The sequence below is a fragment of the Salmo salar genome, chromosome 08 (assembly GCF_965601325.2).
Source record: "Salmo salar chromosome 08, fSalSal1, whole genome shotgun sequence".
Taxonomy (NCBI): Eukaryota; Metazoa; Chordata; class Actinopteri; order Salmoniformes; family Salmonidae; genus Salmo; species Salmo salar.
The window spans coordinates 1225001-1250000 of NC_138298.1; the positions used below are offsets into that span (position 1 = coordinate 1225001).

General features: G+C 42.3%; 59 non-coding genes across 59 annotated transcripts in view; all 59 read left to right on the forward strand.

The window, feature by feature from the left end:
- The window catches only part of LOC145882396 (5S ribosomal RNA), a 119-nt gene extending 41 nt beyond the window's left edge, over positions 1–78 (forward strand). The window contains exon 1 of the ribosomal RNA XR_014393964.1: positions 1–78. This exon is cut by the window's left edge and continues 41 nt beyond it. This is a non-coding gene — a ribosomal RNA (5S ribosomal RNA).
- A 409-nt stretch (positions 79–487) lies between these two features.
- Positions 488–606, forward strand: LOC145850574 (5S ribosomal RNA). The gene has a single exon (XR_014372422.1). It is a non-coding gene; the product is annotated as a 5S ribosomal RNA (ribosomal RNA).
- A 409-nt stretch (positions 607–1015) lies between these two features.
- LOC145882398 (5S ribosomal RNA) lies at positions 1016–1134 on the forward strand. The gene has a single exon (XR_014393966.1). It is a non-coding gene; the product is annotated as a 5S ribosomal RNA (ribosomal RNA).
- Positions 1135–1543: 409 nt separating this feature from the next.
- On the forward strand, positions 1544–1662 carry LOC145853979 (5S ribosomal RNA). Its single transcript, XR_014374864.1, has one exon. It is a non-coding gene; the product is annotated as a 5S ribosomal RNA (ribosomal RNA).
- Positions 1663–1801: 139 nt separating this feature from the next.
- On the forward strand, positions 1802–1920 carry LOC145885287 (5S ribosomal RNA). Its single transcript, XR_014396868.1, has one exon. It is a non-coding gene; the product is annotated as a 5S ribosomal RNA (ribosomal RNA).
- Positions 1921–2059: 139 nt separating this feature from the next.
- Positions 2060–2178, forward strand: LOC145852482 (5S ribosomal RNA). Its single transcript, XR_014374338.1, has one exon. It is a non-coding gene; the product is annotated as a 5S ribosomal RNA (ribosomal RNA).
- Positions 2179–2587: 409 nt separating this feature from the next.
- LOC145887589 (5S ribosomal RNA) lies at positions 2588–2706 on the forward strand. The gene has a single exon (XR_014399180.1). It is a non-coding gene; the product is annotated as a 5S ribosomal RNA (ribosomal RNA).
- Positions 2707–3115: 409 nt separating this feature from the next.
- Positions 3116–3234, forward strand: LOC145882547 (5S ribosomal RNA). The gene has a single exon (XR_014394115.1). It is a non-coding gene; the product is annotated as a 5S ribosomal RNA (ribosomal RNA).
- A 409-nt stretch (positions 3235–3643) lies between these two features.
- LOC145850575 (5S ribosomal RNA) lies at positions 3644–3762 on the forward strand. Its single transcript, XR_014372423.1, has one exon. It is a non-coding gene; the product is annotated as a 5S ribosomal RNA (ribosomal RNA).
- A 409-nt stretch (positions 3763–4171) lies between these two features.
- LOC145882399 (5S ribosomal RNA) lies at positions 4172–4290 on the forward strand. Its single transcript, XR_014393967.1, has one exon. It is a non-coding gene; the product is annotated as a 5S ribosomal RNA (ribosomal RNA).
- Positions 4291–4699: 409 nt separating this feature from the next.
- LOC145853980 (5S ribosomal RNA) lies at positions 4700–4818 on the forward strand. The gene has a single exon (XR_014374865.1). It is a non-coding gene; the product is annotated as a 5S ribosomal RNA (ribosomal RNA).
- A 139-nt stretch (positions 4819–4957) lies between these two features.
- Positions 4958–5076, forward strand: LOC145885288 (5S ribosomal RNA). Its single transcript, XR_014396869.1, has one exon. It is a non-coding gene; the product is annotated as a 5S ribosomal RNA (ribosomal RNA).
- A 139-nt stretch (positions 5077–5215) lies between these two features.
- On the forward strand, positions 5216–5334 carry LOC145852590 (5S ribosomal RNA). Its single transcript, XR_014374442.1, has one exon. It is a non-coding gene; the product is annotated as a 5S ribosomal RNA (ribosomal RNA).
- Positions 5335–5743: 409 nt separating this feature from the next.
- LOC145887590 (5S ribosomal RNA) lies at positions 5744–5862 on the forward strand. The gene has a single exon (XR_014399181.1). It is a non-coding gene; the product is annotated as a 5S ribosomal RNA (ribosomal RNA).
- Positions 5863–6271: 409 nt separating this feature from the next.
- Positions 6272–6390, forward strand: LOC145852701 (5S ribosomal RNA). The gene has a single exon (XR_014374454.1). It is a non-coding gene; the product is annotated as a 5S ribosomal RNA (ribosomal RNA).
- Positions 6391–6799: 409 nt separating this feature from the next.
- On the forward strand, positions 6800–6918 carry LOC145882400 (5S ribosomal RNA). Its single transcript, XR_014393968.1, has one exon. It is a non-coding gene; the product is annotated as a 5S ribosomal RNA (ribosomal RNA).
- Positions 6919–7057: 139 nt separating this feature from the next.
- On the forward strand, positions 7058–7176 carry LOC145885289 (5S ribosomal RNA). The gene has a single exon (XR_014396870.1). It is a non-coding gene; the product is annotated as a 5S ribosomal RNA (ribosomal RNA).
- Positions 7177–7315: 139 nt separating this feature from the next.
- Positions 7316–7434, forward strand: LOC145852811 (5S ribosomal RNA). The gene has a single exon (XR_014374466.1). It is a non-coding gene; the product is annotated as a 5S ribosomal RNA (ribosomal RNA).
- A 409-nt stretch (positions 7435–7843) lies between these two features.
- Positions 7844–7962, forward strand: LOC145882401 (5S ribosomal RNA). Its single transcript, XR_014393969.1, has one exon. It is a non-coding gene; the product is annotated as a 5S ribosomal RNA (ribosomal RNA).
- Positions 7963–8371: 409 nt separating this feature from the next.
- Positions 8372–8490, forward strand: LOC145882402 (5S ribosomal RNA). The gene has a single exon (XR_014393970.1). It is a non-coding gene; the product is annotated as a 5S ribosomal RNA (ribosomal RNA).
- A 409-nt stretch (positions 8491–8899) lies between these two features.
- Positions 8900–9018, forward strand: LOC145882219 (5S ribosomal RNA). Its single transcript, XR_014393785.1, has one exon. It is a non-coding gene; the product is annotated as a 5S ribosomal RNA (ribosomal RNA).
- Positions 9019–9427: 409 nt separating this feature from the next.
- On the forward strand, positions 9428–9546 carry LOC145882404 (5S ribosomal RNA). The gene has a single exon (XR_014393972.1). It is a non-coding gene; the product is annotated as a 5S ribosomal RNA (ribosomal RNA).
- Positions 9547–9955: 409 nt separating this feature from the next.
- Positions 9956–10074, forward strand: LOC145853982 (5S ribosomal RNA). The gene has a single exon (XR_014374867.1). It is a non-coding gene; the product is annotated as a 5S ribosomal RNA (ribosomal RNA).
- Positions 10075–10213: 139 nt separating this feature from the next.
- Positions 10214–10332, forward strand: LOC145853983 (5S ribosomal RNA). The gene has a single exon (XR_014374868.1). It is a non-coding gene; the product is annotated as a 5S ribosomal RNA (ribosomal RNA).
- A 139-nt stretch (positions 10333–10471) lies between these two features.
- Positions 10472–10590, forward strand: LOC145852921 (5S ribosomal RNA). The gene has a single exon (XR_014374477.1). It is a non-coding gene; the product is annotated as a 5S ribosomal RNA (ribosomal RNA).
- A 409-nt stretch (positions 10591–10999) lies between these two features.
- On the forward strand, positions 11000–11118 carry LOC145882405 (5S ribosomal RNA). Its single transcript, XR_014393973.1, has one exon. It is a non-coding gene; the product is annotated as a 5S ribosomal RNA (ribosomal RNA).
- Positions 11119–11527: 409 nt separating this feature from the next.
- On the forward strand, positions 11528–11646 carry LOC145882406 (5S ribosomal RNA). The gene has a single exon (XR_014393974.1). It is a non-coding gene; the product is annotated as a 5S ribosomal RNA (ribosomal RNA).
- Positions 11647–12055: 409 nt separating this feature from the next.
- On the forward strand, positions 12056–12174 carry LOC145882220 (5S ribosomal RNA). Its single transcript, XR_014393786.1, has one exon. It is a non-coding gene; the product is annotated as a 5S ribosomal RNA (ribosomal RNA).
- Positions 12175–12583: 409 nt separating this feature from the next.
- On the forward strand, positions 12584–12702 carry LOC145882407 (5S ribosomal RNA). The gene has a single exon (XR_014393975.1). It is a non-coding gene; the product is annotated as a 5S ribosomal RNA (ribosomal RNA).
- A 409-nt stretch (positions 12703–13111) lies between these two features.
- LOC145853984 (5S ribosomal RNA) lies at positions 13112–13230 on the forward strand. The gene has a single exon (XR_014374869.1). It is a non-coding gene; the product is annotated as a 5S ribosomal RNA (ribosomal RNA).
- A 139-nt stretch (positions 13231–13369) lies between these two features.
- Positions 13370–13488, forward strand: LOC145853985 (5S ribosomal RNA). Its single transcript, XR_014374870.1, has one exon. It is a non-coding gene; the product is annotated as a 5S ribosomal RNA (ribosomal RNA).
- Positions 13489–13627: 139 nt separating this feature from the next.
- On the forward strand, positions 13628–13746 carry LOC145882053 (5S ribosomal RNA). Its single transcript, XR_014393620.1, has one exon. It is a non-coding gene; the product is annotated as a 5S ribosomal RNA (ribosomal RNA).
- A 409-nt stretch (positions 13747–14155) lies between these two features.
- On the forward strand, positions 14156–14274 carry LOC145853986 (5S ribosomal RNA). The gene has a single exon (XR_014374871.1). It is a non-coding gene; the product is annotated as a 5S ribosomal RNA (ribosomal RNA).
- Positions 14275–14413: 139 nt separating this feature from the next.
- Positions 14414–14532, forward strand: LOC145881649 (5S ribosomal RNA). Its single transcript, XR_014393221.1, has one exon. It is a non-coding gene; the product is annotated as a 5S ribosomal RNA (ribosomal RNA).
- Positions 14533–14941: 409 nt separating this feature from the next.
- On the forward strand, positions 14942–15060 carry LOC145882010 (5S ribosomal RNA). Its single transcript, XR_014393577.1, has one exon. It is a non-coding gene; the product is annotated as a 5S ribosomal RNA (ribosomal RNA).
- A 139-nt stretch (positions 15061–15199) lies between these two features.
- On the forward strand, positions 15200–15318 carry LOC145881650 (5S ribosomal RNA). The gene has a single exon (XR_014393222.1). It is a non-coding gene; the product is annotated as a 5S ribosomal RNA (ribosomal RNA).
- Positions 15319–15727: 409 nt separating this feature from the next.
- LOC145882408 (5S ribosomal RNA) lies at positions 15728–15846 on the forward strand. Its single transcript, XR_014393976.1, has one exon. It is a non-coding gene; the product is annotated as a 5S ribosomal RNA (ribosomal RNA).
- Positions 15847–16255: 409 nt separating this feature from the next.
- LOC145851432 (5S ribosomal RNA) lies at positions 16256–16374 on the forward strand. Its single transcript, XR_014373283.1, has one exon. It is a non-coding gene; the product is annotated as a 5S ribosomal RNA (ribosomal RNA).
- Positions 16375–16783: 409 nt separating this feature from the next.
- LOC145853987 (5S ribosomal RNA) lies at positions 16784–16902 on the forward strand. The gene has a single exon (XR_014374872.1). It is a non-coding gene; the product is annotated as a 5S ribosomal RNA (ribosomal RNA).
- Positions 16903–17311: 409 nt separating this feature from the next.
- Positions 17312–17430, forward strand: LOC145885415 (5S ribosomal RNA). The gene has a single exon (XR_014396996.1). It is a non-coding gene; the product is annotated as a 5S ribosomal RNA (ribosomal RNA).
- Positions 17431–17839: 409 nt separating this feature from the next.
- On the forward strand, positions 17840–17958 carry LOC145851184 (5S ribosomal RNA). Its single transcript, XR_014373034.1, has one exon. It is a non-coding gene; the product is annotated as a 5S ribosomal RNA (ribosomal RNA).
- Positions 17959–18367: 409 nt separating this feature from the next.
- On the forward strand, positions 18368–18486 carry LOC145882409 (5S ribosomal RNA). Its single transcript, XR_014393977.1, has one exon. It is a non-coding gene; the product is annotated as a 5S ribosomal RNA (ribosomal RNA).
- A 409-nt stretch (positions 18487–18895) lies between these two features.
- On the forward strand, positions 18896–19014 carry LOC145857558 (5S ribosomal RNA). Its single transcript, XR_014378457.1, has one exon. It is a non-coding gene; the product is annotated as a 5S ribosomal RNA (ribosomal RNA).
- Positions 19015–19153: 139 nt separating this feature from the next.
- Positions 19154–19272, forward strand: LOC145853988 (5S ribosomal RNA). Its single transcript, XR_014374873.1, has one exon. It is a non-coding gene; the product is annotated as a 5S ribosomal RNA (ribosomal RNA).
- Positions 19273–19411: 139 nt separating this feature from the next.
- Positions 19412–19530, forward strand: LOC145853030 (5S ribosomal RNA). The gene has a single exon (XR_014374488.1). It is a non-coding gene; the product is annotated as a 5S ribosomal RNA (ribosomal RNA).
- A 409-nt stretch (positions 19531–19939) lies between these two features.
- Positions 19940–20058, forward strand: LOC145882410 (5S ribosomal RNA). The gene has a single exon (XR_014393978.1). It is a non-coding gene; the product is annotated as a 5S ribosomal RNA (ribosomal RNA).
- Positions 20059–20467: 409 nt separating this feature from the next.
- LOC145853989 (5S ribosomal RNA) lies at positions 20468–20586 on the forward strand. The gene has a single exon (XR_014374874.1). It is a non-coding gene; the product is annotated as a 5S ribosomal RNA (ribosomal RNA).
- A 139-nt stretch (positions 20587–20725) lies between these two features.
- On the forward strand, positions 20726–20844 carry LOC145853990 (5S ribosomal RNA). Its single transcript, XR_014374875.1, has one exon. It is a non-coding gene; the product is annotated as a 5S ribosomal RNA (ribosomal RNA).
- A 139-nt stretch (positions 20845–20983) lies between these two features.
- On the forward strand, positions 20984–21102 carry LOC145853140 (5S ribosomal RNA). The gene has a single exon (XR_014374499.1). It is a non-coding gene; the product is annotated as a 5S ribosomal RNA (ribosomal RNA).
- A 409-nt stretch (positions 21103–21511) lies between these two features.
- LOC145882411 (5S ribosomal RNA) lies at positions 21512–21630 on the forward strand. Its single transcript, XR_014393979.1, has one exon. It is a non-coding gene; the product is annotated as a 5S ribosomal RNA (ribosomal RNA).
- Positions 21631–22039: 409 nt separating this feature from the next.
- On the forward strand, positions 22040–22158 carry LOC145853991 (5S ribosomal RNA). Its single transcript, XR_014374876.1, has one exon. It is a non-coding gene; the product is annotated as a 5S ribosomal RNA (ribosomal RNA).
- A 139-nt stretch (positions 22159–22297) lies between these two features.
- LOC145853993 (5S ribosomal RNA) lies at positions 22298–22416 on the forward strand. The gene has a single exon (XR_014374878.1). It is a non-coding gene; the product is annotated as a 5S ribosomal RNA (ribosomal RNA).
- A 139-nt stretch (positions 22417–22555) lies between these two features.
- LOC145882412 (5S ribosomal RNA) lies at positions 22556–22674 on the forward strand. The gene has a single exon (XR_014393980.1). It is a non-coding gene; the product is annotated as a 5S ribosomal RNA (ribosomal RNA).
- A 409-nt stretch (positions 22675–23083) lies between these two features.
- On the forward strand, positions 23084–23202 carry LOC145882413 (5S ribosomal RNA). Its single transcript, XR_014393981.1, has one exon. It is a non-coding gene; the product is annotated as a 5S ribosomal RNA (ribosomal RNA).
- A 409-nt stretch (positions 23203–23611) lies between these two features.
- Positions 23612–23730, forward strand: LOC145882415 (5S ribosomal RNA). Its single transcript, XR_014393983.1, has one exon. It is a non-coding gene; the product is annotated as a 5S ribosomal RNA (ribosomal RNA).
- A 409-nt stretch (positions 23731–24139) lies between these two features.
- Positions 24140–24258, forward strand: LOC145851918 (5S ribosomal RNA). The gene has a single exon (XR_014373770.1). It is a non-coding gene; the product is annotated as a 5S ribosomal RNA (ribosomal RNA).
- A 139-nt stretch (positions 24259–24397) lies between these two features.
- Positions 24398–24516, forward strand: LOC145853994 (5S ribosomal RNA). Its single transcript, XR_014374879.1, has one exon. It is a non-coding gene; the product is annotated as a 5S ribosomal RNA (ribosomal RNA).
- Positions 24517–24655: 139 nt separating this feature from the next.
- Positions 24656–24774, forward strand: LOC145853995 (5S ribosomal RNA). The gene has a single exon (XR_014374880.1). It is a non-coding gene; the product is annotated as a 5S ribosomal RNA (ribosomal RNA).
- A 139-nt stretch (positions 24775–24913) lies between these two features.
- LOC145853996 (5S ribosomal RNA) overlaps positions 24914–25000 on the forward strand; it is a 119-nt gene continuing 32 nt past the window's right edge. Inside the window, exon 1 of the ribosomal RNA XR_014374881.1 lies at positions 24914–25000. This exon is cut by the window's right edge and continues 32 nt beyond it. This is a non-coding gene — a ribosomal RNA (5S ribosomal RNA).

Sequence of the window (25000 nt, forward strand, 5' to 3'; positions counted from 1 at the left end):
ATCTCGGAAGCGAAGCAGGGTCGGGCCTGGTTAGTACTTGGATGGGAGACCGCCTGGGAATACCAGGTGCTGTAAGCATTTTGTCCACGAGGGTGTGCCCCTGCACTATTTCATCAGCAACACTGCCTTGTAGTAAGCATTTAATGATGAATTGACTAAATGCAGCTTCCTGCCTTTTTAATAGGATCAAATTTCCTTGTGTTTTCAATTAGCATCTGCCTTGTATTTATAAGACAAACAAGAATATTGTTGCTGAATGCAGCTTGTGTGTGCTTTGTGCTCCTTTGCCCTGTTCAAATGATGAAAGGAAATAAAGTTTGTATTTTATCCAACTACCTGTGCTAAAAAGTGATGGGAACAGTGTTTATAATTTCTTCTACTTTTTCAGTGACACAAAGTTCAAGCTGCTTATCTAATTGGTGAAAATGCAATGTCTGTTTATCAGACTCATTTTGACTATATATGTTGTAGCAAGAGATTGTTTCTCGCTTAAGGCCATACCACCCTGGGTACGCCCGATCTCGTCTGATCTCGGAAGCGAAGCAGGGTCGGGCCTTGTTAGTACTTGGATGGGAGACCTCCTGGGAATACCAGGTGCTGTAAGCATTTTGTCCACGAGGGTGTAACCCTGCACTATTTCATCAGCAACACTGCCTTGTAGTAAGCATTTAATGATGAATTGACTAAATGCAGCTTCCTGCCTTTTTAATAGGATCAAATTTCCTTGTGTTTTCAATTAGCATCTGCCTTGTATTTATAAGACAAACAAGAATATTGTTGCTGAATGCAGCTTGTGTGTGCTTTGTGCTCCTTTGCCCTGTTCAAATGATGAAAGGAAATAAAGTTTGTATTTTATCCAACTACCTGTGCTAAAAAGTGATGGGAACAGTGTTTATAATTTCTTCTACTTTTTCAGTGACACAAAGTTCAAGCTGCTTATCTAATTGGTGAAAATGCAATGTCTGTTTATCACACTCACTTTGACTATATATGTTGTAGCAAGAGATTGTTTCTCGCTTACGGCCATACCAGCCTGGGTACGCCCGATCTCGTCTGATCTCGGAAGCGAAGCAGGGTCGGGCCTGGTTAGTACTTGGATGGGAGACCGCCTGGGAATACCAGGTGCTGTAAGCATTTTGTCCACGAGGGTGTGCCCCTGCACTATTTCATCAGCAACACTGCCTTGTAGTAAGCATTTAATGATGAATTGACTAAATGCAGCTTCCTGCCTTTTTAATAGGATCAAATTTCCTTGTGTTTTCAATTAGCATCTGCCTTGTATTTATAAGACAAACAAGAATATTGTTGCTGAATGCAGCTTGTGTGTGCTTTGTGCTCCTTTGCCCTGTTCAAATGATGAAAGGAAATAAAGTTTGTATTTTATCCAACTACCTGTACTAAAAAGTGATGGGAACAGTGTTTATAATTTCTTCTACTTTTTCAGTGACACAAAGTTCAAGCTGCTTATCTAATTGGTGAAAATGCAATGTCTGTTTATCACACTCACTTTGACTATATATGTTGTAGCAAGAGATTGTTTCTCGCTTACGGCCATACCAGCCTGGGTACGCCCGATCTCGTCTGATCTCGGAAGCTAAGCAGGGTCGGGCCTGGTTAGTACTTGGATGGGAGACCGCCTGGGAATACCAGGTGCTGTAAGCATTTTGTCCACGAGGGGGTGCTCTTGCACTATTTCATCAGCAACACTGCCTTGTATTAAGCATTTAATGATGAATTGACTAAATATCTGTTTTATCAGACTCACTTTGACTATATATGTTGTAGCAAGAGACTGTTTCTCGCTTACGGCCATACCAGCCTGGGTACGCCAGATCTCGTCTGATCTCGGAAGCTAAGCAGGGTCGGGCCTGGTTAGTACTTGGATGGGAGACCGCCTGGGAATACCAGGTGCTGTAAGCATTTTGTCCACGAGGGGGTGCTCTTGCACTATTTCATCAGCAACACTGCCTTGTATTAAGCATTTAATGATGAATTGACTAAATATCTGTTTTATCAGACTCACTTTGACTATATATGTTGTAGCAAGAGATTGTTTCTCGCTTACGGCCATACCATCCTGGGTACGCCCGATCTCGTCTGATCTCGGAAGCTAAGCAGGGTCGGGCCTGGTTAGTACTTGGATGGGAGACCGCCTGGGAATACCAGGTGCTGTAAGCATTTTGTCCACGAGGGTGTGCCCCTGCACTATTTCATCAGCAACACTGCCTTGTAGTAAGCATTTAATGATGAATTGACTAAATGCAGCTTCCTGCCTTTTTAATAGGATCAAATTTCCTTGTGTTTTCAATTAGCATCTGCCTTGTATTTATAAGACAAACAAGAATATTGTTGCTGAATGCAGCTTGTGTGTGCTTTGTGCTCCTTTGCCCTGTTCAAATGATGAAAGGAAATAAAGTTTGTATTTTATCCAACTACCTGTGCTAAAAAGTGATGGGAACAGTGTTTGTAATTTCTTCTACTTTTTCAGTGACACAAAGTTCAAGCTGCTTATCTAATTGGTGAAAATGCAATGTCTGTTTATCACACTCACTTTGACTATATATGTTGTAGCAAGAGATTGTTTCTCGCTTACGGCCATACCAGCCTGGGTACGCCCGATCTCGTCTGATCTCGGAAGCGAAGCAGGGTCGGGCCTGGTTAGTACTTGGATGAGAGACCGCCTGGGAATACCAGGTGCTGTAAGCATTTTGTCCACGAGGGTGTGCCCCTGCACTATTTCATCAGCAACACTGCCTTGTAGTAAGCATTTAATGATGAATTGACTAAATGCAGCTTCCTGCCTTTTTAATAGGATCAAATTTCCTTGTGTTTTCAATTAGCATCTGCCTTGTATTTATAAGACAAACAAGAATATTGTTGCTGAATGCAGCTTGTGTGTGCTTTGTGCTCCTTTGCCCTGTTCAAATGATGAAAGGAAATAAAGTTTGTATTTTATCCAACTACCTGTGCTAAAAAGTGATGGGAACAGTGTTTGTAATTTCTTCTACTTTTTCAGTGACACAAAGTTCAAGCTGCTTATCTAATTGGTGAAAATGCAATGTCTGTTTATCACACTCACTTTGACTATATATGTTGTAGCAAGAGATTGTTTCTCGCTTACGGCCATACCATCCTGGGTACGCCCGATCTCGTCTGATCTCGGAAGCGAAGCAGGGTCGGGCCTGGTTAGTACTTGGATGGGAGACCGCCTGGGAATACCAGGTGCTGTAAGCATTTTGTCCACGAGGGTGTGCCCCTGCACTATTTCATCAGCAACACTGCCTTGTAGTAAGCATTTAATGATGAATTGACTAAATGCAGCTTCCTGCCTTTTTAATAGGATCAAATTTCCTTGTGTTTTCAATTAGCATCTGCCTTGTATTTATAAGACAAACAAGAATATTGTTGCTGAATGCAGCTTGTGTGTGCTTTGTGCTCCTTTGCCCTGTTCAAATGATGAAAGGAAATAAAGTTTGTATTTTATCCAACTACCTGTGCTAAAAAGTGATGGGAACAGTGTTTATAATTTCTTCTACTTTTTCAGTGACACAAAGTTCAAGCTGCTTATCTAATTGGTGAAAATGCAATGTCTGTTTATCAGACTCATTTTGACTATATATGTTGTAGCAAGAGATTGTTTCTCGCTTAAGGCCATACCACCCTGGGTACGCCCGATCTCGTCTGATCTCGGAAGCGAAGCAGGGTCGGGCCTTGTTAGTACTTGGATGGGAGACCTCCTGGGAATACCAGGTGCTGTAAGCATTTTGTCCACGAGGGTGTAACCCTGCACTATTTCATCAGCAACACTGCCTTGTAGTAAGCATTTAATGATGAATTGACTAAATGCAGCTTCCTGCCTTTTTAATAGGATCAAATTTCCTTGTGTTTTCAATTAGCATCTGCCTTGTATTTATAAGACAAACAAGAATATTGTTGCTGAATGCAGCTTGTGTGTGCTTTGTGCTCCTTTGCCCTGTTCAAATGATGAAAGGAAATAAAGTTTGTATTTTATCCAACTACCTGTGCTAAAAAGTGATGGGAACAGTGTTTATAATTTCTTCTACTTTTTCAGTGACACAAAGTTCAAGCTGCTTATCTAATTGGTGAAAATGCAATGTCTGTTTATCACACTCACTTTGACTATATATGTTGTAGCAAGAGATTGTTTCTCGCTTACGGCCATACCAGCCTGGGTACGCCCGATCTCGTCTGATCTCGGAAGCGAAGCAGGGTCGGGCCTGGTTAGTACTTGGATGGGAGACCGCCTGGGAATACCAGGTGCTGTAAGCATTTTGTCCACGAGGGTGTGCCCCTGCACTATTTCATCAGCAACACTGCCTTGTAGTAAGCATTTAATGATGAATTGACTAAATGCAGCTTCCTGCCTTTTTAATAGGATCAAATTTCCTTGTGTTTTCAATTAGCATCTGCCTTGTATTTATAAGACAAACAAGAATATTGTTGCTGAATGCAGCTTGTGTGTGCTTTGTGCTCCTTTGCCCTGTTCAAATGATGAAAGGAAATAAAGTTTGTATTTTATCCAACTACCTGTACTAAAAAGTGATGGGAACAGTGTTTATAATTTCTTCTACTTTTTCAGTGACACAAAGTTCAAGCTGCTTATCTAATTGGTGAAAATGCAATGTCTGTTTATCACACTCACTTTGACTATATATGTTGTAGCAAGAGATTGTTTCTCGCTTACGGCCATACCAGCCTGGGTACGCCCGATCTCGTCTGATCTCGGAAGCTAAGCAGGGTCGGGCCTGGTTAGTACTTGGATGGGAGACCGCCTGGGAATACCAGGTGCTGTAAGCATTTTGTCCACGAGGGGGTGCTCTTGCACTATTTCATCAGCAACACTGCCTTGTATTAAGCATTTAATGATGAATTGACTAAATATCTGTTTTATCAGACTCACTTTGACTATATATGTTGTAGCAAGAGACTGTTTCTCGCTTACGGCCATACCAGCCTGGGTACGCCAGATCTCGTCTGATCTCGGAAGCTAAGCAGGGTCGGGCCTGGTTAGTACTTGGATGGGAGACCGCCTGGGAATACCAGGTGCTGTAAGCATTTTGTCCACGAGGGGGTGCTCTTGCACTATTTCATCAGCAACACTGCCTTGTATTAAGCATTTAATGATGAATTGACTAAATATCTGTTTTATCAGACTCACTTTGACTATATATGTTGTAGCAAGAGATTGTTTCTCGCTTACGGCCATACCATCCTGGGTACGCCCGATCTCGTCTGATCTCGGAAGCTAAGCAGGGTCGGGCCTGGTTAGTACTTGGATGGGAGACCGCCTGGGAATACCAGGTGCTGTAAGCATTTTGTCCACGAGGGTGTGCCCCTGCACTATTTCATCAGCAACACTGCCTTGTAGTAAGCATTTAATGATGAATTGACTAAATGCAGCTTCCTGCCTTTTTAATAGGATCAAATTTCCTTGTGTTTTCAATTAGCATCTGCCTTGTATTTATAAGACAAACAAGAATATTGTTGCTGAATGCAGCTTGTGTGTGCTTTGTGCTCCTTTGCCCTGTTCAAATGATGAAAGGAAATAAAGTTTGTATTTTATCCAACTACCTGTGCTAAAAAGTGATGGGAACAGTGTTTGTAATTTCTTCTACTTTTTCAGTGACACAAAGTTCAAGCTGCTTATCTAATTGGTGAAAATGCAATGTCTGTTTATCACACTCACTTTGACTATATATGTTGTAGCAAGAGATTGTTTCTCGCTTACGGCCATACCAGCCTGGGTACGCCCGATCTCGTCTGATCTCGGAAGCGAAGCAGGGTCGGGCCTGGTTAGTACTTGGATGAGAGACCGCCTGGGAATACCAGGTGCTGTAAGCATTTTGTCCACGAGGGTGTGCCCCTGCACTATTTCATCAGCAACACTGCCTTGTAGTAAGCATTTAATGATGAATTGACTAAATGCAGCTTCCTGCCTTTTTAATAGGATCAAATTTCCTTGTGTTTTCAATTAGCATCTGCCTTGTATTTATAAGACAAACAAGAATATTGTTGCTGAATGCAGCTTGTGTGTGCTTTGTGCTCCTTTGCCCTGTTCAAATGATGAAAGGAAATAAAGTTTGTATTTTATCCAACTACCTGTGCTAAAAAGTGATGGGAACAGTGTTTGTAATTTCTTCTACTTTTTCAGTGACACAAAGTTCAAGCTGCTTATCTAATTGGTGAAAATGCAATGTCTGTTTATCACACTCACTTTGACTATATATGTTGTAGCAAGAGATTGTTTCTCGCTTACGGCCATACCATCCTGGGTACGCCCGATCTCGTCTGATCTCGGAAGCTAAGCAGGGTCGGGCCTGGTTAGTACTTGGATGGGAGACCGCCTGGGAATACCAGGTGCTGTAAGCATTTTGTCCACGAGGGTGTGCCCCTGCACTATTTCATCAGCAACACTGCCTTGTAGTAAGCATTTAATGATGAATTGACTAAATGCAGCTTCCTGCCTTTTTAATAGGATCAAATTTCCTTGTGTTTTCAATTAGCATCTGCCTTGTATTTATAAGACAAACAAGAATATTGTTGCTGAATGCAGCTTGTGTGTGCTTTGTGCTCCTTTGCCCTGTTCAAATGATGAAAGGAAATAAAGTTTGTATTTTATCCAACTACCTGTGCTAAAAAGTGATGGGAACAGTGTTTGTAATTTCTTCTACTTTTTCAGTGACACAAAGTTCAAGCTGCTTATCTAATTGGTGAAAATGCAATGTCTGTTTATCACACTCACTTTGACTATATATGTTGTAGCAAGAGATTGTTTCTCGCTTACGGCCATACCAGCCTGGGTACGCCCGATCTCGTCTGATCTCGGAAGCGAAGCAGGGTCGGGCCTGGTTAGTACTTGGATGGGAGACCGCCTGGGAATACCAGGTGCTGTAAGCATTTTGTCCACGAGGGGGTGCTCTTGCACTATTTCATCAGCAACACTGCCTTGTATTAAGCATTTAATGATGAATTGACTAAATATCTGTTTTATCAGACTCACTTTGACTATATATGTTGTAGCAAGAGATTGTTTCTCGCTTACGGCCATACCAGCCTGGGTACGCCAGATCTCGTCTGATCTCGGAAGCTAAGCAGGGTCGGGCCTGGTTAGTACTTGGATGGGAGACCGCCTGGGAATACCAGGTGCTGTAAGCATTTTGTCCACGAGGGGGTGCTCTTGCACTATTTCATCAGCAACACTGCCTTGTATTAAGCATTTAATGATGAATTGACTAAATGTCTGTTTTATCAGACTCACTTTGACTATATATGTTGTAGCAAGAGATTGTTTCTCGCTTACGGCCATACCATCCTGGGTACGCCCGATCTCGTCTGATCTCGGAAGCTAAGCAGGGTCGGGCCTGGTTAGTACTTGGATGGGAGACCGCCTGGGAATACCAGGTGCTGTAAGCATTTTGTCCACGAGGGTGTGCCCCTGCACTATTTCATCAGCAACACTGCCTTGTAGTAAGCATTTAATGATGAATTGACTAAATGCAGCTTCCTGCCTTTTTAATAGGATCAAATTTCCTTGTGTTTTCAATTAGCATCTGCCTTGTATTTATAAGACAAACAAGAATATTGTTGCTGAATGCAGCTTGTGTGTGCTTTGTGCTCCTTTGCCCTGTTCAAATGATGAAAGGAAATAAAGTTTGTATTTTATCCAACTACCTGTGCTAAAAAGTGATGGGAACAGTGTTTGTAATTTCTTCTACTTTTTCAGTGACACAAAGTTCAAGCTGCTTATCTAATTGGTGAAAATGCAATGTCTGTTTATCACACTCACTTTGACTATATATGTTGTAGCAAGAGATTGTTTCTCGCTTACGGCCATACCAGCCTGGGTACGCCCGATCTCGTCTGATCTCGGAAGCGAAGCAGGGTCGGGCCTGGTTAGTACTTGGATGGGAGACCGCCTGGGAATACCAGGTGCTGTAAGCATTTTGTCCACGAGGGTGTGCCCCTGCACTATTTCATCAGCAACACTGCCTTGTAGTAAGCATTTAATGATGAATTGACTAAATGCAGCTTCCTGCCTTTTTAATAGGATCAAATTTCCTTGTGTTTTCAATTAGCATCTGCCTTGTATTTATAAGACAAACAAGAATATTGTTGCTGAATGCAGCTTGTGTGTGCTTTGTGCTCCTTTGCCCTGTTCAAATGATGAAAGGAAATAAAGTTTGTATTTTATCCAACTACCTGTGCTAAAAAGTGATGGGAACAGTGTTTGTAATTTCTTCTACTTTTTCAGTGACACAAAGTTCAAGCTGCTTATCTAATTGGTGAAAATGCAATGTCTGTTTATCACACTCACTTTGACTATATATGTTGTAGCAAGAGATTGTTTCTCGCTTACGGCCATACCAGCCTGGGTACGCCCGATCTCGTCTGATCTCGGAAGCGAAGCAGGGTCGGGCCTGGTTAGTACTTGGATGGGAGACCGCCTGGGAATACCAGGTGCTGTAAGCATTTTGTCCACGAGGGTGTGCCCCTGCACTATTTCATCAGCAACACTGCCTTGTAGTAAGCATTTAATGATGAATTGACTAAATGCAGCTTCCTGCCTTTTTAATAGGATCAAATTTCCTTGTGTTTTCAATTAGCATCTGCCTTGTATTTATAAGACAAACAAGAATATTGTTGCTGAATGCAGCTTGTGTGTGCTTTGTGCTCCTTTGCCCTGTTCAAATGATGAAAGGAAATAAAGTTTGTATTTTATCCAACTACCTGTGCTAAAAAGTGATGGGAACAGTGTTTATAATTTCTTCTACTTTTTCAGTGACACAAAGTTCAAGCTGCTTATCTAATTGGTGAAAATGCAATGTCTGTTTATCAGACTCATTTTGACTATATATGTTGTAGCAAGAGATTGTTTCTCGCTTACGGCCATACCACCCTGGGTACGCCCGATCTCGTCTGATCTCGGAAGCGAAGCAGGGTCGGGCCTTGTTAGTACTTGGATGGGAGACCTCCTGGGAATACCAGGTGCTGTAAGCATTTTGTCCACGAGGGTGTGCCCCTGCACTATTTCATCAGCAACACTGCCTTGTAGTAAGCATTTAATGATGAATTGACTAAATGCAGCTTCCTGCCTTTTTAATAGGATCAAATTTCCTTGTGTTTTCAATTAGCATCTGCCTTGTATTTATAAGACAAACAAGAATATTGTTGCTGAATGCAGCTTGTGTGTGCTTTGTGCTCCTTTGCCCTGTTCAAATGATGAAAGGAAATAAAGTTTGTATTTTATCCAACTACCTGTGCTAAAAAGTGATGGGAACAGTGTTTATAATTTCTTCTACTTTTTCAGTGACACAAAGTTCAAGCTGCTTATCTAATTGGTGAAAATGCAATGTCTGTTTATCACACTCACTTTGACTATATATGTTGTAGCAAGAGATTGTTTCTCGCTTACGGCCATACCAGCCTGGGTACGCCCGATCTCGTCTGATCTCGGAAGCGAAGCAGGGTCGGGCCTGGTTAGTACTTGGATGGGAGACCGCCTGGGAATACCAGGTGCTGTAAGCATTTTGTCCACGAGGGTGTGCCCCTGCACTATTTCATCAGCAACACTGCCTTGTAGTAAGCATTTAATGATGAATTGACTAAATGCAGCTTCCTGCCTTTTTAATAGGATCAAATTTCCTTGTGTTTTCAATTAGCATCTGCCTTGTATTTATAAGACAAACAAGAATATTGTTGCTGAATGCAGCTTGTGTGTGCTTTGTGCTCCTTTGCCCTGTTCAAATGATGAAAGGAAATAAAGTTTGTATTTTATCCAACTACCTGTGCTAAAAAGTGATGGGAACAGTGTTTATAATTTCTTCTACTTTTTCAGTGACACAAAGTTCAAGCTGCTTATCTAATTGGTGAAAATGCAATGTCTGTTTATCACACTCACTTTGACTATATATGTTGTAGCAAGAGATTGTTTCTCGCTTACGGCCATACCAGCCTGGGTACGCCCGATCTCGTCTGATCTCGGAAGCTAAGCAGGGTCGGGCCTGGTTAGTACTTGGATGGGAGACCGCCTGGGAATACCAGGTGCTGTAAGCAATTTGTCCACGAGGGGGTGCTCTTGCACTATTTCATCAGCAACACTGCCTTGTATTAAGCATTTAATGATGAATTGACTAAATATCTGTTTTATCAGACTCACTTTGACTATATATGTTGTAGCAAGAGATTGTTTCTCGCTTACGGCCATACCAGCCTGGGTACGCCCGATCTCGTCTGATCTCGGAAGCTAAGCAGGGTCGGGCCTGGTTAGTACTTGGATGGGAGACCGCCTGGGAATACCAGGTGCTGTAAGCATTTTGTCCACGAGGGGGTGCTCTTGCACTATTTCATCAGCAACACTGCCTTGTATTAAGCATTTAATGATGAATTGACTAAATGTCTGTTTTATCAGACTCACTTTGACTATATATGTTGTAGCAAGAGATTGTTTCTCGCTTACGGCCATACCATCCTGGGTACGCCCGATCTCGTCTGATCTCGGAAGCTAAGCAGGGTCGGGCCTGGTTAGTACTTGGATGGGAGACCGCCTGGGAATACCAGGTGCTGTAAGCATTTTGTCCACGAGGGTGTGCCCCTGCACTATTTCATCAGCAACACTGCCTTGTAGTAAGCATTTAATGATGAATTGACTAAATGCAGCTTCCTGCCTTTTTAATAGGATCAAATTTCCTTGTGTTTTCAATTAGCATCTGCCTTGTATTTATAAGACAAACAAGAATATTGTTGCTGAATGCAGCTTGTGTGTGCTTTGTGCTCCTTTGCCCTGTTCAAATGATGAAAGGAAATAAAGTTTGTATTTTATCCAACTACCTGTGCTAAAAAGTGATGGGAACAGTGTTTGTAATTTCTTCTACTTTTTCAGTGACACAAAGTTCAAGCTGCTTATCTAATTGGTGAAAATGCAATGTCTGTTTATCACACTCACTTTGACTATATATGTTGTAGCAAGAGATTGTTTCTCGCTTACGGCCATACCAGCCTGGGTACGCCCGATCTCGTCTGATCTCGGAAGCGAAGCAGGGTCGGGCCTGGTTAGTACTTGGATGGGAGACCGCCTGGGAATACCAGGTGCTGTAAGCATTTTGTCCACGAGGGTGTGCCCCTGCACTATTTCATCAGCAACACTGCCTTGTAGTAAGCATTTAATGATGAATTGACTAAATGCAGCTTCCTGCCTTTTTAATAGGATCAAATTTCCTTGTGTTTTCAATTAGCATCTGCCTTGTATTTATAAGACAAACAAGAATATTGTTGCTGAATGCAGCTTGTGTGTGCTTTGTGCTCCTTTGCCCTGTTCAAATGATGAAAGGAAATAAAGTTTGTATTTTATCCAACTACCTGTGCTAAAAAGTGATGGGAACAGTGTTTGTAATTTCTTCTACTTTTTCAGTGACACAAAGTTCAAGCTGCTTATCTAATTGGTGAAAATGCAATGTCTGTTTATCACACTCACTTTGACTATATATGTTGTAGCAAGAGATTGTTTCTCGCTTACGGCCATACCAGCCTGGGTACGCCCGATCTCGTCTGATCTCGGAAGCGAAGCAGGGTCGGGCCTGGTTAGTACTTGGATGGGAGACCGCCTGGGAATACCAGGTGCTGTAAGCATTTTGTCCACGAGGGTGTGCCCCTGCACTATTTCATCAGCAACACTGCCTTGTAGTAAGCATTTAATGATGAATTGACTAAATGCAGCTTCCTGCCTTTTTAATAGGATCAAATTTCCTTGTGTTTTCAATTAGCATCTGCCTTGTATTTATAAGACAAACAAGAATATTGTTGCTGAATGCAGCTTGTGTGTGCTTTGTGCTCCTTTGCCCTGTTCAAATGATGAAAGGAAATAAAGTTTGTATTTTATCCAACTACCTGTGCTAAAAAGTGATGGGAACAGTGTTTATAATTTCTTCTACTTTTTCAGTGACACAAAGTTCAAGCTGCTTATCTAATTGGTGAAAATGCAATGTCTGTTTATCAGACTCATTTTGACTATATATGTTGTAGCAAGAGATTGTTTCTCGCTTACGGCCATACCACCCTGGGTACGCCCGATCTCGTCTGATCTCGGAAGCGAAGCAGGGTCGGGCCTTGTTAGTACTTGGATGGGAGACCTCCTGGGAATACCAGGTGCTGTAAGCATTTTGTCCACGAGGGTGTGCCCCTGCACTATTTCATCAGCAACACTGCCTTGTAGTAAGCATTTAATGATGAATTGACTAAATGCAGCTTCCTGCCTTTTTAATAGGATCAAATTTCCTTGTGTTTTCAATTAGCATCTGCCTTGTATTTATAAGACAAACAAGAATATTGTTGCTGAATGCAGCTTGTGTGTGCTTTGTGCTCCTTTGCCCTGTTCAAATGATGAAAGGAAATAAAGTTTGTATTTTATCCAACTACCTGTGCTAAAAAGTGATGGGAACAGTGTTTATAATTTCTTCTACTTTTTCAGTGACACAAAGTTCAAGCTGCTTATCTAATTGGTGAAAATGCAATGTCTGTTTATCACACTCACTTTGACTATATATGTTGTAGCAAGAGATTGTTTCTCGCTTACGGCCATACCAGCCTGGGTACGCCCGATCTCGTCTGATCTCGGAAGCGAAGCAGGGTCGGGCCTGGTTAGTACTTGGATGGGAGACCGCCTGGGAATACCAGGTGCTGTAAGCATTTTGTCCACGAGGGTGTGCCCCTGCACTATTTCATCAGCAACACTGCCTTGTAGTAAGCATTTAATGATGAATTGACTAAATGCAGCTTCCTGCCTTTTTAATAGGATCAAATTTCCTTGTGTTTTCAATTAGCATCTGCCTTGTATTTATAAGACAAACAAGAATATTGTTGCTGAATGCAGCTTGTGTGTGCTTTGTGCTCCTTTGCCCTGTTCAAATGATGAAAGGAAATAAAGTTTGTATTTTATCCAACTACCTGTGCTAAAAAGTGATGGGAACAGTGTTTATAATTTCTTCTACTTTTTCAGTGACACAAAGTTCAAGCTGCTTATCTAATTGGTGAAAATGCAATGTCTGTTTATCACACTCACTTTGACTATATATGTTGTAGCAAGAGATTGTTTCTCGCTTACGGCCATACCAGCCTGGGTACGCCCGATCTCGTCTGATCTCGGAAGCTAAGCAGGGTCGGGCCTGGTTAGTACTTGGATGGGAGACCGCCTGGGAATACCAGGTGCTGTAAGCAATTTGTCCACGAGGGGGTGCTCTTGCACTATTTCATCAGCAACACTGCCTTGTATTAAGCATTTAATGATGAATTGACTAAATATCTGTTTTATCAGACTCACTTTGACTATATATGTTGTAGCAAGAGATTGTTTCTCGCTTACGGCCATACCAGCCTGGGTACGCCCGATCTCGTCTGATCTCGGAAGCTAAGCAGGGTCGGGCCTGGTTAGTACTTGGATGGGAGACCGCCTGGGAATACCAGGTGCTGTAAGCATTTTGTCCACGAGGGGGTGCTCTTGCACTATTTCATCAGCAACACTGCCTTGTATTAAGCATTTAATGATGAATTGACTAAATGTCTGTTTTATCAGACTCACTTTGACTATATATGTTGTAGCAAGAGATTGTTTCTCGCTTACGGCCATACCATCCTGGGTACGCCCGATCTCGTCTGATCTCAGAAGCTAAGCAGGGTCGGGCCTGGTTAGTACTTGGATGGGAGACCGCCTGGGAATACCAGGTGCTGTAAGCATTTTGTCCACGAGGGTGTGCCCCTGCACTATTTCATCAGCAACACTGCCTTGTAGTAAGCATTTAATGATGAATTGACTAAATGCAGCTTCCTGCCTTTTTAATAGGATCAAATTTCCTTGTGTTTTCAATTAGCATCTGCCTTGTATTTATAAGACAAACAAGAATATTGTTGCTGAATGCAGCTTGTGTGTGCTTTGTGCTCCTTTGCCCTGTTCAAATGATGAAAGGAAATAAAGTTTGTATTTTATCCAACTACCTGTGCTAAAAAGTGATGGGAACAGTGTTTGTAATTTCTTCTACTTTTTCAGTGACACAAAGTTCAAGCTGCTTATCTAATTGGTGAAAATGCAATGTCTGTTTATCACACTCACTTTGACTATATATGTTGTAGCAAGAGATTGTTTCTCGCTTACGGCCATACCAGCCTGGGTACGCCCGATCTCGTCTGATCTCGGAAGCTAAGCAGGGTCGGGCCTGGTTAGTACTTGGATGGGAGACCGCCTGGGAATACCAGGTGCTGTAAGCATTTTGTCCACGAGGGGGTGCTCTTGCACTATTTCATCAGCAACACTGCCTTGTATTAAGCATTTAATGATGAATTGACTAAATGTCTGTTTTATCAGACTCACTTTGACTATATATGTTGTAGCAAGAGATTGTTTCTCGCTTACGGCCATACCATCCTGGGTACGCCCGATCTCGTCTGATCTCGGAGGCTAAGCAGGGTCGGGCCTGGTTAGTACTTGGATGGGAGACCGCCTGGGAATACCAGGTGCTGTAAGCATTTTGTCCACGAGGGTGTGCCCCTGCACTATTTCATCAGCAACACTGCCTTGTAGTAAGCATTTAATGATGAATTGACTAAATGCAGCTTCCTGCCTTTTTAATAGGATCAAATTTCCTTGTGTTTTCAATTAGCATCTGCCTTGTATTTATAAGACAAACAAGAATATTGTTGCTGAATGCAGCTTGTGTGTGCTTTGTGCTCCTTTGCCCTGTTCAAATGATGAAAGGAAATAAAGTTTGTATTTTATCCAACTACCTGTGCTAAAAAGTGATGGGAACAGTGTTTGTAATTTCTTCTACTTTTTCAGTGACACAAAGTTCAAGCTGCTTATCTAATTGGTGAAAATGCAATGTCTGTTTATCACACTCACTTTGACTATATATGTTGTAGCAAGAGATTGTTTCTCGCTTACGGCCATACCAGCCTGGGTACGCCCGATCTCGTCTGATCTCGGAAGCTAAGCAGGGACGGGCCTGGTTAGTACTTGGATGGGAGACCGCCTGGGAATACCAGGTGCTGTAAGCATTTTGTCCACGAGGGGGTGCTCTTGCACTATTTCATCAGCAACACTGCCTTGTATTAAGCATTTAATGATGAATTGACTAAATGTCTGTTTTATCAGACTCACTTTGACTATATATGTTGTAGCAAGAGATTGTTTCTCGCTTACGGCCATACCATCCTGGGTACGCCCGATCTCGTCTGATCTCGGAGGCTAAGCAGGGTCGGGCCTGGTTAGTACTTGGATGGGAGACCGCCTGGGAATACCAGGTGCTGTAAGCATTTTGTCCACGAGGGTGTGCCCCTGCACTATTTCATCAGCAACACTGCCTTGTAGTAAGCATTTAATGATGAATTGACTAAATGCAGCTTCCTGCCTTTTTAATAGGATCAAATTTCCTTGTGTTTTCAATTAGCATCTGCCTTGTATTTATAAGACAAACAAGAATATTGTTGCTGAATGCAGCTTGTGTGTGCTTTGTGCTCCTTTGCCCTGTTCAAATGATGAAAGGAAATGAAGTTTGTATTTTATCCAACTACCTGTGCTAAAAAGTGATGGGAACAGTGTTTGTAATTTCTTCTACTTTTTCAGTGACACAAAGTTCAAGCTGCTTATCTAATTGGTGAAAATGCAATGTCTGTTTATCACACTCACTTTGACTATATATGTTGTAGCAAGAGATTGTTTCTCGCTTACGGCCATACCAGCCTGGGTACGCCCGATCTCGTCTGATCTCGGAAGCGAAGCAGGGTCGGGCCTGGTTAGTACTTGGATGGGAGACCGCCTGGGAATACCAGGTGCTGTAAGCATTTTGTCCACGAGGGTGTGCCCCTGCACTATTTCATCAGCAACACTGCCTTGTAGTAAGCATTTAATGATGAATTGACTAAATGCAGCTTCCTGCCTTTTTAATAGGATCAAATTTCCTTGTGTTTTCAATTAGCATCTGCCTTGTATTTATAAGACAAACAAGAATATTGTTGCTGAATGCAGCTTGTGTGTGCTTTGTGCTCCTTTGCCCTGTTCAAATGATGAAAGGAAATAAAGTTTGTATTTTATCCAAATACCTGTGCTAAAAAGTGATGGGAACAGTGTTTATAATTTCTTCTACTTTTTCAGTGACACAAAGTTCAAGCTGCTTATCTAATTGGTGAAAATGCAATGTCTGTTTATCAGACTCATTTTGACTATATATGTTGTAGCAAGAGATTGTTTCTCGCTTATGGCCATACCAGCCTGGGTACGCCCGATCTCGTCTGATCTCGGAAGCGAAGCAGGGTCGGGCCTTGTTAGTACTTGGATGGGAGACCGCCTGGGAATACCAGGTGCTGTAAGCATTTTGTCCACGAGGGTGTGCCCCTGCACTATTTCATCAGCAACACTGCCTTGTAGTAAGCATTTAATGATGAATTGACTAAATGCATCTTCCTGCCTTTTTAATAGGATCAAATTTCCTTGTGTTTTCAATTAGCATCTGCCTTGTATTTATAAGACAAACAAGAATATTGTTGCTGAATGCAGCTTGTGTGTGCTTTGTGCTCCTTTGCCCTGTTCAAATGATGAAAGGAAATAAAGTTTGTATTTTATCCAACTACCTGTGCTAAAAAGTGATGGGAACAGTGTTTGTAATTTCTTCTACTTTTTCAGTGACACAAAGTTCAAGCTGCTTATCTAATTGGTGAAAATGCAATGTCTGTTTATCACACTCACTTTGACTATATATGTTGTAGCAAGAGATTGTTTCTCGCTTACGGCCATACCAGCCTGGGTACGCCCGATCTCGTCTGATCTCGGAAGCTAAGCAGGGTCGGGCCTGGTTAGTACTTGGATGGGAGACCGCCTGGGAATACCAGGTGCTGTAAGCATTTTGTCCACGAGGGTGTGCCCCTGCACTATTTCATCAGCAACACTGCCTTGTAGTAAGCATTTAATGATGAATTGACTAAATGCAGCTTCCTGCCTTTTTAATAGGATCAAATTTCCTTGTGTTTTCAATTAGCATCTGCCTTGTATTTATAAGACAAACAAGAATATTGTTGCTGAATGCAGCTTGTGTGTGCTTTGTGCTCCTTTGCCCTGTTCAAATGATGAAAGGAAATAAAGTTTGTATTTTATCCAACTACCTGTGCTAAAAAGTGATGGGAACAGTGTTTATAATTTCTTCTACTTTTTCAGTGACACAAAGTTCAAGCTGCTTATCTAATTGGTGAAAATGCAATGTCTGTTTATCAGACTCATTTTGACTATATATGTTGTAGCAAGAGATTGATTCTCGCTTACGGCCATACCAGCCTGGGTACGCCCGATCTCGTCTGATCTCAGAAGCTAAGCAGGGTCGGGCCTGGTTAGTACTTGGATGGGAGACCGCCTGGGAATACCAGGTGCTGTAAGCATTTTGTCCACGAGGGTGTGCCCCTGCACTATTTCATCAGCAACACTGCCTTGTAGTAAGCATTTAATGATGAATTGACTAAATGCAGCTTCCTGCCTTTTTAATAGGATCAAATTTCCTTGTGTTTTCAATTAGCATCTGCCTTGTATTTATAAGACAAACAAGAATATTGTTGCTGAATGCAGCTTGTGTGTGCTTTGTGCTCCTTTGCCCTGTTGAAATGATGAAAGGAAATAAAGTTTGTATTTTATCCAACTACCTGTGCTAAAAAGTGATGGGAACAGTGTTTGTAATTTCTTCTACTTTTTCAGTGACACAAAGTTCAAGCTGCTTATCTAATTGGTGAAAATGCAATGTCTGTTTATCACACTCACTTTGACTATATATGTTGTAGCAAGAGATTGTTTCTCGAAAACGGCCATACCAGCCTGGGTACGCCCGATCTCGTCTGATCTCGGAAGCTAAGCAGGGTCGGGCCTGGTTAGTACTTGGATGGGAGACCGCCTGGGAATACCAGGTGCTGTAAGCATTTTGTCCACGAGGGGGTGCTCTTGCACTATTTCATCAGCAACACTGCCTTGTATTAAGCATTTAATGATGAATTGACTAAATGCAGCTTCCTGCCTTTTTAATAGGATCAAATTTCCTTGTGTTTTCAATTAGCATCTGCCTTGTATTTATAAGACAAACAAGAATATTGTTGCTGAATGCAGCTTGTGTGTGCTTTGTGCTCCTTTGCCCTGTTCAAATGATGAAAGGAAATAAAGTTTGTATTTTATCCAACTACCTGTGCTAAAAAGTGATGGGAACAGTGTTTGTAATTTCTTCTACTTTTTCAGTGACACAAAGTTCAAGCTGCTTATCTAATTGGTGAAAATGCAATGTCTGTTTATCACACTCACTTTGACTATATATGTTGTAGCAAGAGATTGTTTCTCGCTTACGGCCATACCAGCCTGGGTACGCCCGATCTCGTCTGATCTCGGAAGCGAAGCAGGGTCGGGCCTGGTTAGTACTTGGATGGGAGACCGCCTGGGAATACCAGGTGCTGTAAGCATTTTGTCCACGAGGGTGTGCCCCTGCACTATTTCATCAGCAACACTGCCTTGTAGTAAGCATTTAATGATGAATTGACTAAATGCAGCTTCCTGCCTTTTTAATAGGATCAAATTTCCTTGTGTTTTCAATTAGCATCTGCCTTGTATTTATAAGACAAACAAGAATATTGTTGCTGAATGCAGCTTGTGTGTGCTTTGTGCTCCTTTGCCCTGTTCAAATGATGAAAGGAAATGAAGTTTGTATTTTATCCAACTACCTGTGCTAAAAAGTGATGGGAACAGTGTTTGTAATTTCTTCTACTTTTTCAGTGACACAAAGTTCAAGCTGCTTATCTAATTGGTGAAAATGCAATGTCTGTTTATCACACTCACTTTGACTATATATGTTGTAGCAAGAGATTGTTTCTCGCTTACGGCCATACCAGCCTGGGTACTCCCGATCTCGTCTGATCTCGGAAGCTAAGCAGGGTCGGGCCTGGTTAGTACTTGGATGGGAGACCGCCTGGGAATACCAGGTGCTGTAAGCATTTTGTCCACGAGGGGGTGCTCTTGCACTATTTCATCAGCAACACTGCCTTGTATTAAGCATTTAATGATGAATTGACTAAATATCTGTTTTATCAGACTCACTTTGACTATATATGTTGTAGCAAGAGATTGTTTCTCGCTTACGGCCATACCAGCCTGGGTACGCCCGATCTCGTCTGATCTCGGAAGCTAAGCAGGGTCGGGCCTGGTTAGTACTTGGATGGGAGACCGCCTGGGAATACCAGGTGCTGTAAGCATTTTGTCCACGAGGGGGTGCTCTTGCACTATTTCATCAGCAACACTGCCTTGTATTAAGCATTTAATGATGAATTGACTAAATATCTGTTTTATCAGACTCACTTTGACTATATATGTTGTAGCAAGAGATTGTTTCTCGCTTACGGCCATACCATCCTGGGTACGCCCGATCTCGTCTGATCTCGGAAGCTAAGCAGGGTCGGGCCTGGTTAGTACTTGGATGGGAGACCGCCTGGGAATACCAGGTGCTGTAAGCATTTTGTCCACGAGGGTGTGCCCCTGCACTATTTCATCAGCAACACTGCCTTGTAGTAAGCATTTAATGATGAATTGACTAAATGCAGCTTCCTGCCTTTTTAATAGGATCAAATTTCCTTGTGTTTTCAATTAGCATCTGCCTTGTATTTATAAGACAAACAAGAATATTGTTGCTGAATGCAGCTTGTGTGTGCTTTGTGCTCCTTTGCCCTGTTCAAATGATGAAAGGAAATAAAGTTTGTATTTTATCCAACTACCTGTGCTAAAAAGTGATGGGAACAGTGTTTGTAATTTCTTCTACTTTTTCAGTGACACAAAGTTCAAGCTGCTTATCTAATTGGTGAAAATGCAATGTCTGTTTATCACACTCACTTTGACTATATATGTTGTAGCAAGAGATTGTTTCTCGCTTACGGCCATACCAGCCTGGGTACGCCCGATCTCGTCTGATCTCGGAAGCGAAGCAGGGTCGGGCCTGGTTAGTACTTGGATGGGAGACCGCCTGGGAATACCAGGTGCTGTAAGCATTTTGTCCACGAGGGTGTGCCCCTGCACTATTTCATCAGCAACACTGCCTTGTAGTAAGCATTTAATGATGAATTGACTAAATGCAGCTTCCTGCCTTTTTAATAGGATCAAATTTCCTTGTGTTTTCAATTAGCATCTGCCTTGTATTTATAAGACAAACAAGAATATTGTTGCTGAATGCAGCTTGTGTGTGCTTTGTGCTCCTTTGCCCTGTTCAAATGATGAAAGGAAATGAAGTTTGTATTTTATCCAACTACCTGTGCTAAAAAGTGATGGGAACAGTGTTTGTAATTTCTTCTACTTTTTCAGTGACACAAAGTTCAAGCTGCTTATCTAATTGGTGAAAATGCAATGTCTGTTTATCACACTCACTTTGACTATATATGTTGTAGCAAGAGATTGTTTCTCGCTTACGGCCATACCAGCCTGGGTACGCCCGATCTCGTCTGATCTCGGAAGCTAAGCAGGGTCGGGCCTGGTTAGTACTTGGATGGGAGACCGCCTGGGAATACCAGGTGCTGTAAGCATTTTGTCCACGAGGGGGTGCTCTTGCACTATTTCATCAGCAACACTGCCTTGTATTAAGCATTTAATGATGAATTGACTAAATATCTGTTTTATCAGACTCACTTTGACTATATATGTTGTAGCAAGAGATTGTTTCTCGCTTACGGCCATACCAGCCTGGGTACGCCCGATCTCGTCTGATCTCGGAAGCTAAGCAGGGTCGGGCCTGGTTAGTACTTGGATGGGAGACCGCCTGGGAATACCAGGTGCTGTAAGCATTTTGTCCACGAGGGGGTGCTCTTGCACTATTTCATCAGCAACACTGCCTTGTATTAAGCATTTAATGATGAATTGACTAAATATCTGTTTTATCAGACTCACTTTGACTATATATGTTGTAGCAAGAGATTGTTTCTCGCTTACGGCCATACCATCCTGGGTACGCCCGATCTCGTCTGATCTCGGAAGCTAAGCAGGGTCGGGCCTGGTTAGTACTTGGATGGGAGACCGCCTGGGAATACCAGGTGCTGTAAGCATTTTGTCCACGAGGGTGTGCCCCTGCACTATTTCATCAGCAACACTGCCTTGTAGTAAGCATTTAATGATGAATTGACTAAATGCAGCTTCCTGCCTTTTTAATAGGATCAAATTTCCTTGTGTTTTCAATTAGCATCTGCCTTGTATTTATAAGACAAACAAGAATATTGTTGCTGAATGCAGCTTGTGTGTGCTTTGTGCTCCTTTGCCCTGTTCAAATGATGAAAGGAAATAAAGTTTGTATTTTATCCAACTACCTGTGCTAAAAAGTGATGGGAACAGTGTTTGTAATTTCTTCTACTTTTTCAGTGACACAAAGTTCAAGCTGCTTATCTAATTGGTGAAAATGCAATGTCTGTTTATCACACTCACTTTGACTATATATGTTGTAGCAAGAGATTGTTTCTCGCTTACGGCCATACCAGCCTGGGTACGCCCGATCTCGTCTGATCTCGGAAGCGAAGCAGGGTCGGGCCTGGTTAGTACTTGGATGGGAGACCGCCTGGGAATACCAGGTGCTGTAAGCATTTTGTCCACGAGGGTGTGCCCCTGCACTATTTCATCAGCAACACTGCCTTGTAGTAAGCATTTAATGATGAATTGACTAAATGCAGCTTCCTGCCTTTTTAATAGGATCAAATTTCCTTGTGTTTTCAATTAGCATCTGCCTTGTATTTATAAGACAAACAAGAATATTGTTGCTGAATGCAGCTTGTGTGTGCTTTGTGCTCCTTTGCCCTGTTCAAATGATGAAAGGAAATAAAGTTTGTATTTTATCCAACTACCTGTGCTAAAAAGTGATGGGAACAGTGTTTGTAATTTCTTCTACTTTTTCAGTGACACAAAGTTCAAGCTGCTTATCTAATTGGTGAAAATGCAACGTCTGTTTATCACACTCACTTTGACTATATATGTTGTAGCAAGAGATTGTTTCTCGCTTACGGCCATACCAGCCTGGGTACGCCCGATCTCGTCTGATCTCGGAAGCTAAGCAGGGTCGGGCCTGGTTAGTACTTGGATGGGAGACCGCCTGGGAATACCAGGTGCTGTAAGCATTTTGTCCACGAGGGGGTGCTCTTGCACTATTTCATCAGCAACACTGCCTTGTATTAAGCATTTAATGATGAATTGACTAAATATCTGTTTTATCAGACTCACTTTGACTATATATGTTGTAGCAAGAGATTGTTTCTCGCTTACGGCCATACCAGCCTGGGTACGCCCGATCTCGTCTGATCTCGGAAGCTAAGCAGGGTCGGGCCTGGTTAGTACTTGGATGGGAGACCGCCTGGGAATACCAGGTGCTGTAAGCATTTTGTCCACGAGGGGGTGCTCTTGCACTATTTCATCAGCAACACTGCCTTGTATTAAGCATTTAATGATGAATTGACTAAATATCTGTTTTATCAGACTCACTTTGACTATATATGTTGTAGCAAGAGATTGTTTCTCGCTTACGGCCATACCAGCCTGGGTACGCCCGATCTCGTCTGATCTCGGAAGCGAAGCAGGGTCGGGCCTGGTTAGTACTTGGATGGGAGACCGCCTGGGAATACCAGGTGCTGTAAGCATTTTGTCCACGAGGGTGTGCCCCTGCACTATTTCATCAGCAACACTGCCTTGTAGTAAGCATTTAATGATGAATTGACTAAATGCAGCTTCCTGCCTTTTTAATAGGATCAAATTTCCTTGTGTTTTCAATTAGCATCTGCCTTGTATTTATAAGACAAACAAGAATATTGTTGCTGAATGCAGCTTGTGTGTGCTTTGTGCTCCTTTGCCCTGTTCAAATGATGAAAGGAAATAAAGTTTGTATTTTATCCAACTACCTGTGCTAAAAAGTGATGGGAACAGTGTTTGTAATTTCTTCTACTTTTTCAGTGACACAAAGTTCAAGCTGCTTATCTAATTGGTGAAAATGCAATGTCTGTTTATCACACTCACTTTGACTATATATGTTGTAGCAAGAGATTGTTTCTCGCTTACGGCCATACCAGCCTGGGTACGCCCGATCTCGTCTGATCTCGGAAGCGAAGCAGGGTCGGGCCTGGTTAGTACTTGGATGGGAGACCGCCTGGGAATACCAGGTGCTGTAAGCATTTTGTCCACGAGGGTGTGCCCCTGCACTATTTCATCAGCAACACTGCCTTGTAGTAAGCATTTAATGATGAATTGACTAAATGCAGCTTCCTGCCTTTTTAATAGGATCAAATTTCCTTGTGTTTTCAATTAGCATCTGCCTTGTATTTATAAGACAAACAAGAATATTGTTGCTGAATGCAGCTTGTGTGTGCTTTGTGCTCCTTTGCCCTGTTCAAATGATGAAAGGAAATAAAGTTTGTATTTTATCCAACTACCTGTGCTAAAAAGTGATGGGAACAGTGTTTGTAATTTCTTCTACTTTTTCAGTGACACAAAGTTCAAGCTGCTTATCTAATTGGTGAAAATGCAATGTCTGTTTATCACACTCACTTTGACTATATATGTTGTAGCAAGAGATTGTTTCTCGCTTACGGCCATACCAGCCTGGGTACGCCCGATCTCGTCTGATCTCGGAAGCGAAGCAGGGTCGGGCCTGGTTAGTACTTGGATGGGAGACCGCCTGGGAATACCAGGTGCTGTAAGCATTTTGTCCACGAGGGTGTGCCCCTGCACTATTTCATCAGCAACACTGCCTTGTAGTAAGCATTTAATGATGAATTGACTAAATGCAGCTTCCTGCCTTTTTAATAGGATCAAATTTCCTTGTGTTTTCAATTAGCATCTGCCTTGTATTTATAAGACAAACAAGAATATTGTTGCTGAATGCAGCTTGTGTGTGCTTTGTGCTCCTTTGCCCTGTTCAAATTATGAAAGGAAATGAAGTTTGTATTTTATCCAACTACCTGTGCTAAAAAGTGATGGGAACAGTGTTTGTAATTTCTTCTACTTTTTCAGTGACACAAAGTTCAAGCTGCTTATCTAATTGGTGAAAATGCAATGTCTGTTTATCACACTCACTTTGACTATATATGTTGTAGCAAGAGATTGTTTCTCGCTTACGGCCATACCAGCCTGGGTACGCCCGATCTCGTCTGATCTCGGAAGCTAAGCAGGGTCGGGCCTGGTTAGTACTTGGATGGGAGACCGCCTGGGAATACCATGTCCTGTAAGCATTTTGTCCACGAGGGGGTGCTCTTGCACTATTTCATCAGCAACACTGCCTTGTATTAAGCATTTAATGATGAATTGACTAAATATCTGTTTTATCAGACTCACTTTGACTATATATGTTGTAGCAAGAGATTGTTTCTCGCTTACGGCCATACCAGCCTGGGTACGCCCGATCTCGTCTGATCTCGGAAGCTAAGCAGGGTCGGGCCTGGTTAGTACTTGGATGGGAGACCGCCTGGGAATACCAGGTGCTGTAAGCATTTTGTCCACGAGGTGGTGCTCTTGCACTATTTCATCAGCAACACTGCCTTGTATTAAGCATTTAATGATGAATTGACTAAATATCTGTTTTATCAGACTCACTTTGACTATATATGTTGTAGCAAGAGATTGTTTCTCGCTTACGGCCATACCAGCCTGGGTACGCCCGATCTCGTCTGATCTCGGAAGCTAAGCAGGGTCGGGCCTGGTTAGTACTTGGATGGGAGACCGCCTGGGAATACCAGGTGCTGTAAGCATTTTGTCCACGAGGGGGTGCTCTTGCACTATTTCATCAGCAACACTGCCTTGTATTAAGCATTTAATGATGAATTGACTAAATATCTGTTTTATCAGACTCACTTTGACTATATATGTTGTAGCAAGAGATTGTTTCTCGCTTACGGCCATACCAGCCTGGGTACGCCCGATCTCGTCTGATCTCGGAAGCTAAGCAGGGTCGGGCCTGGTTAGTACTTGGATGGG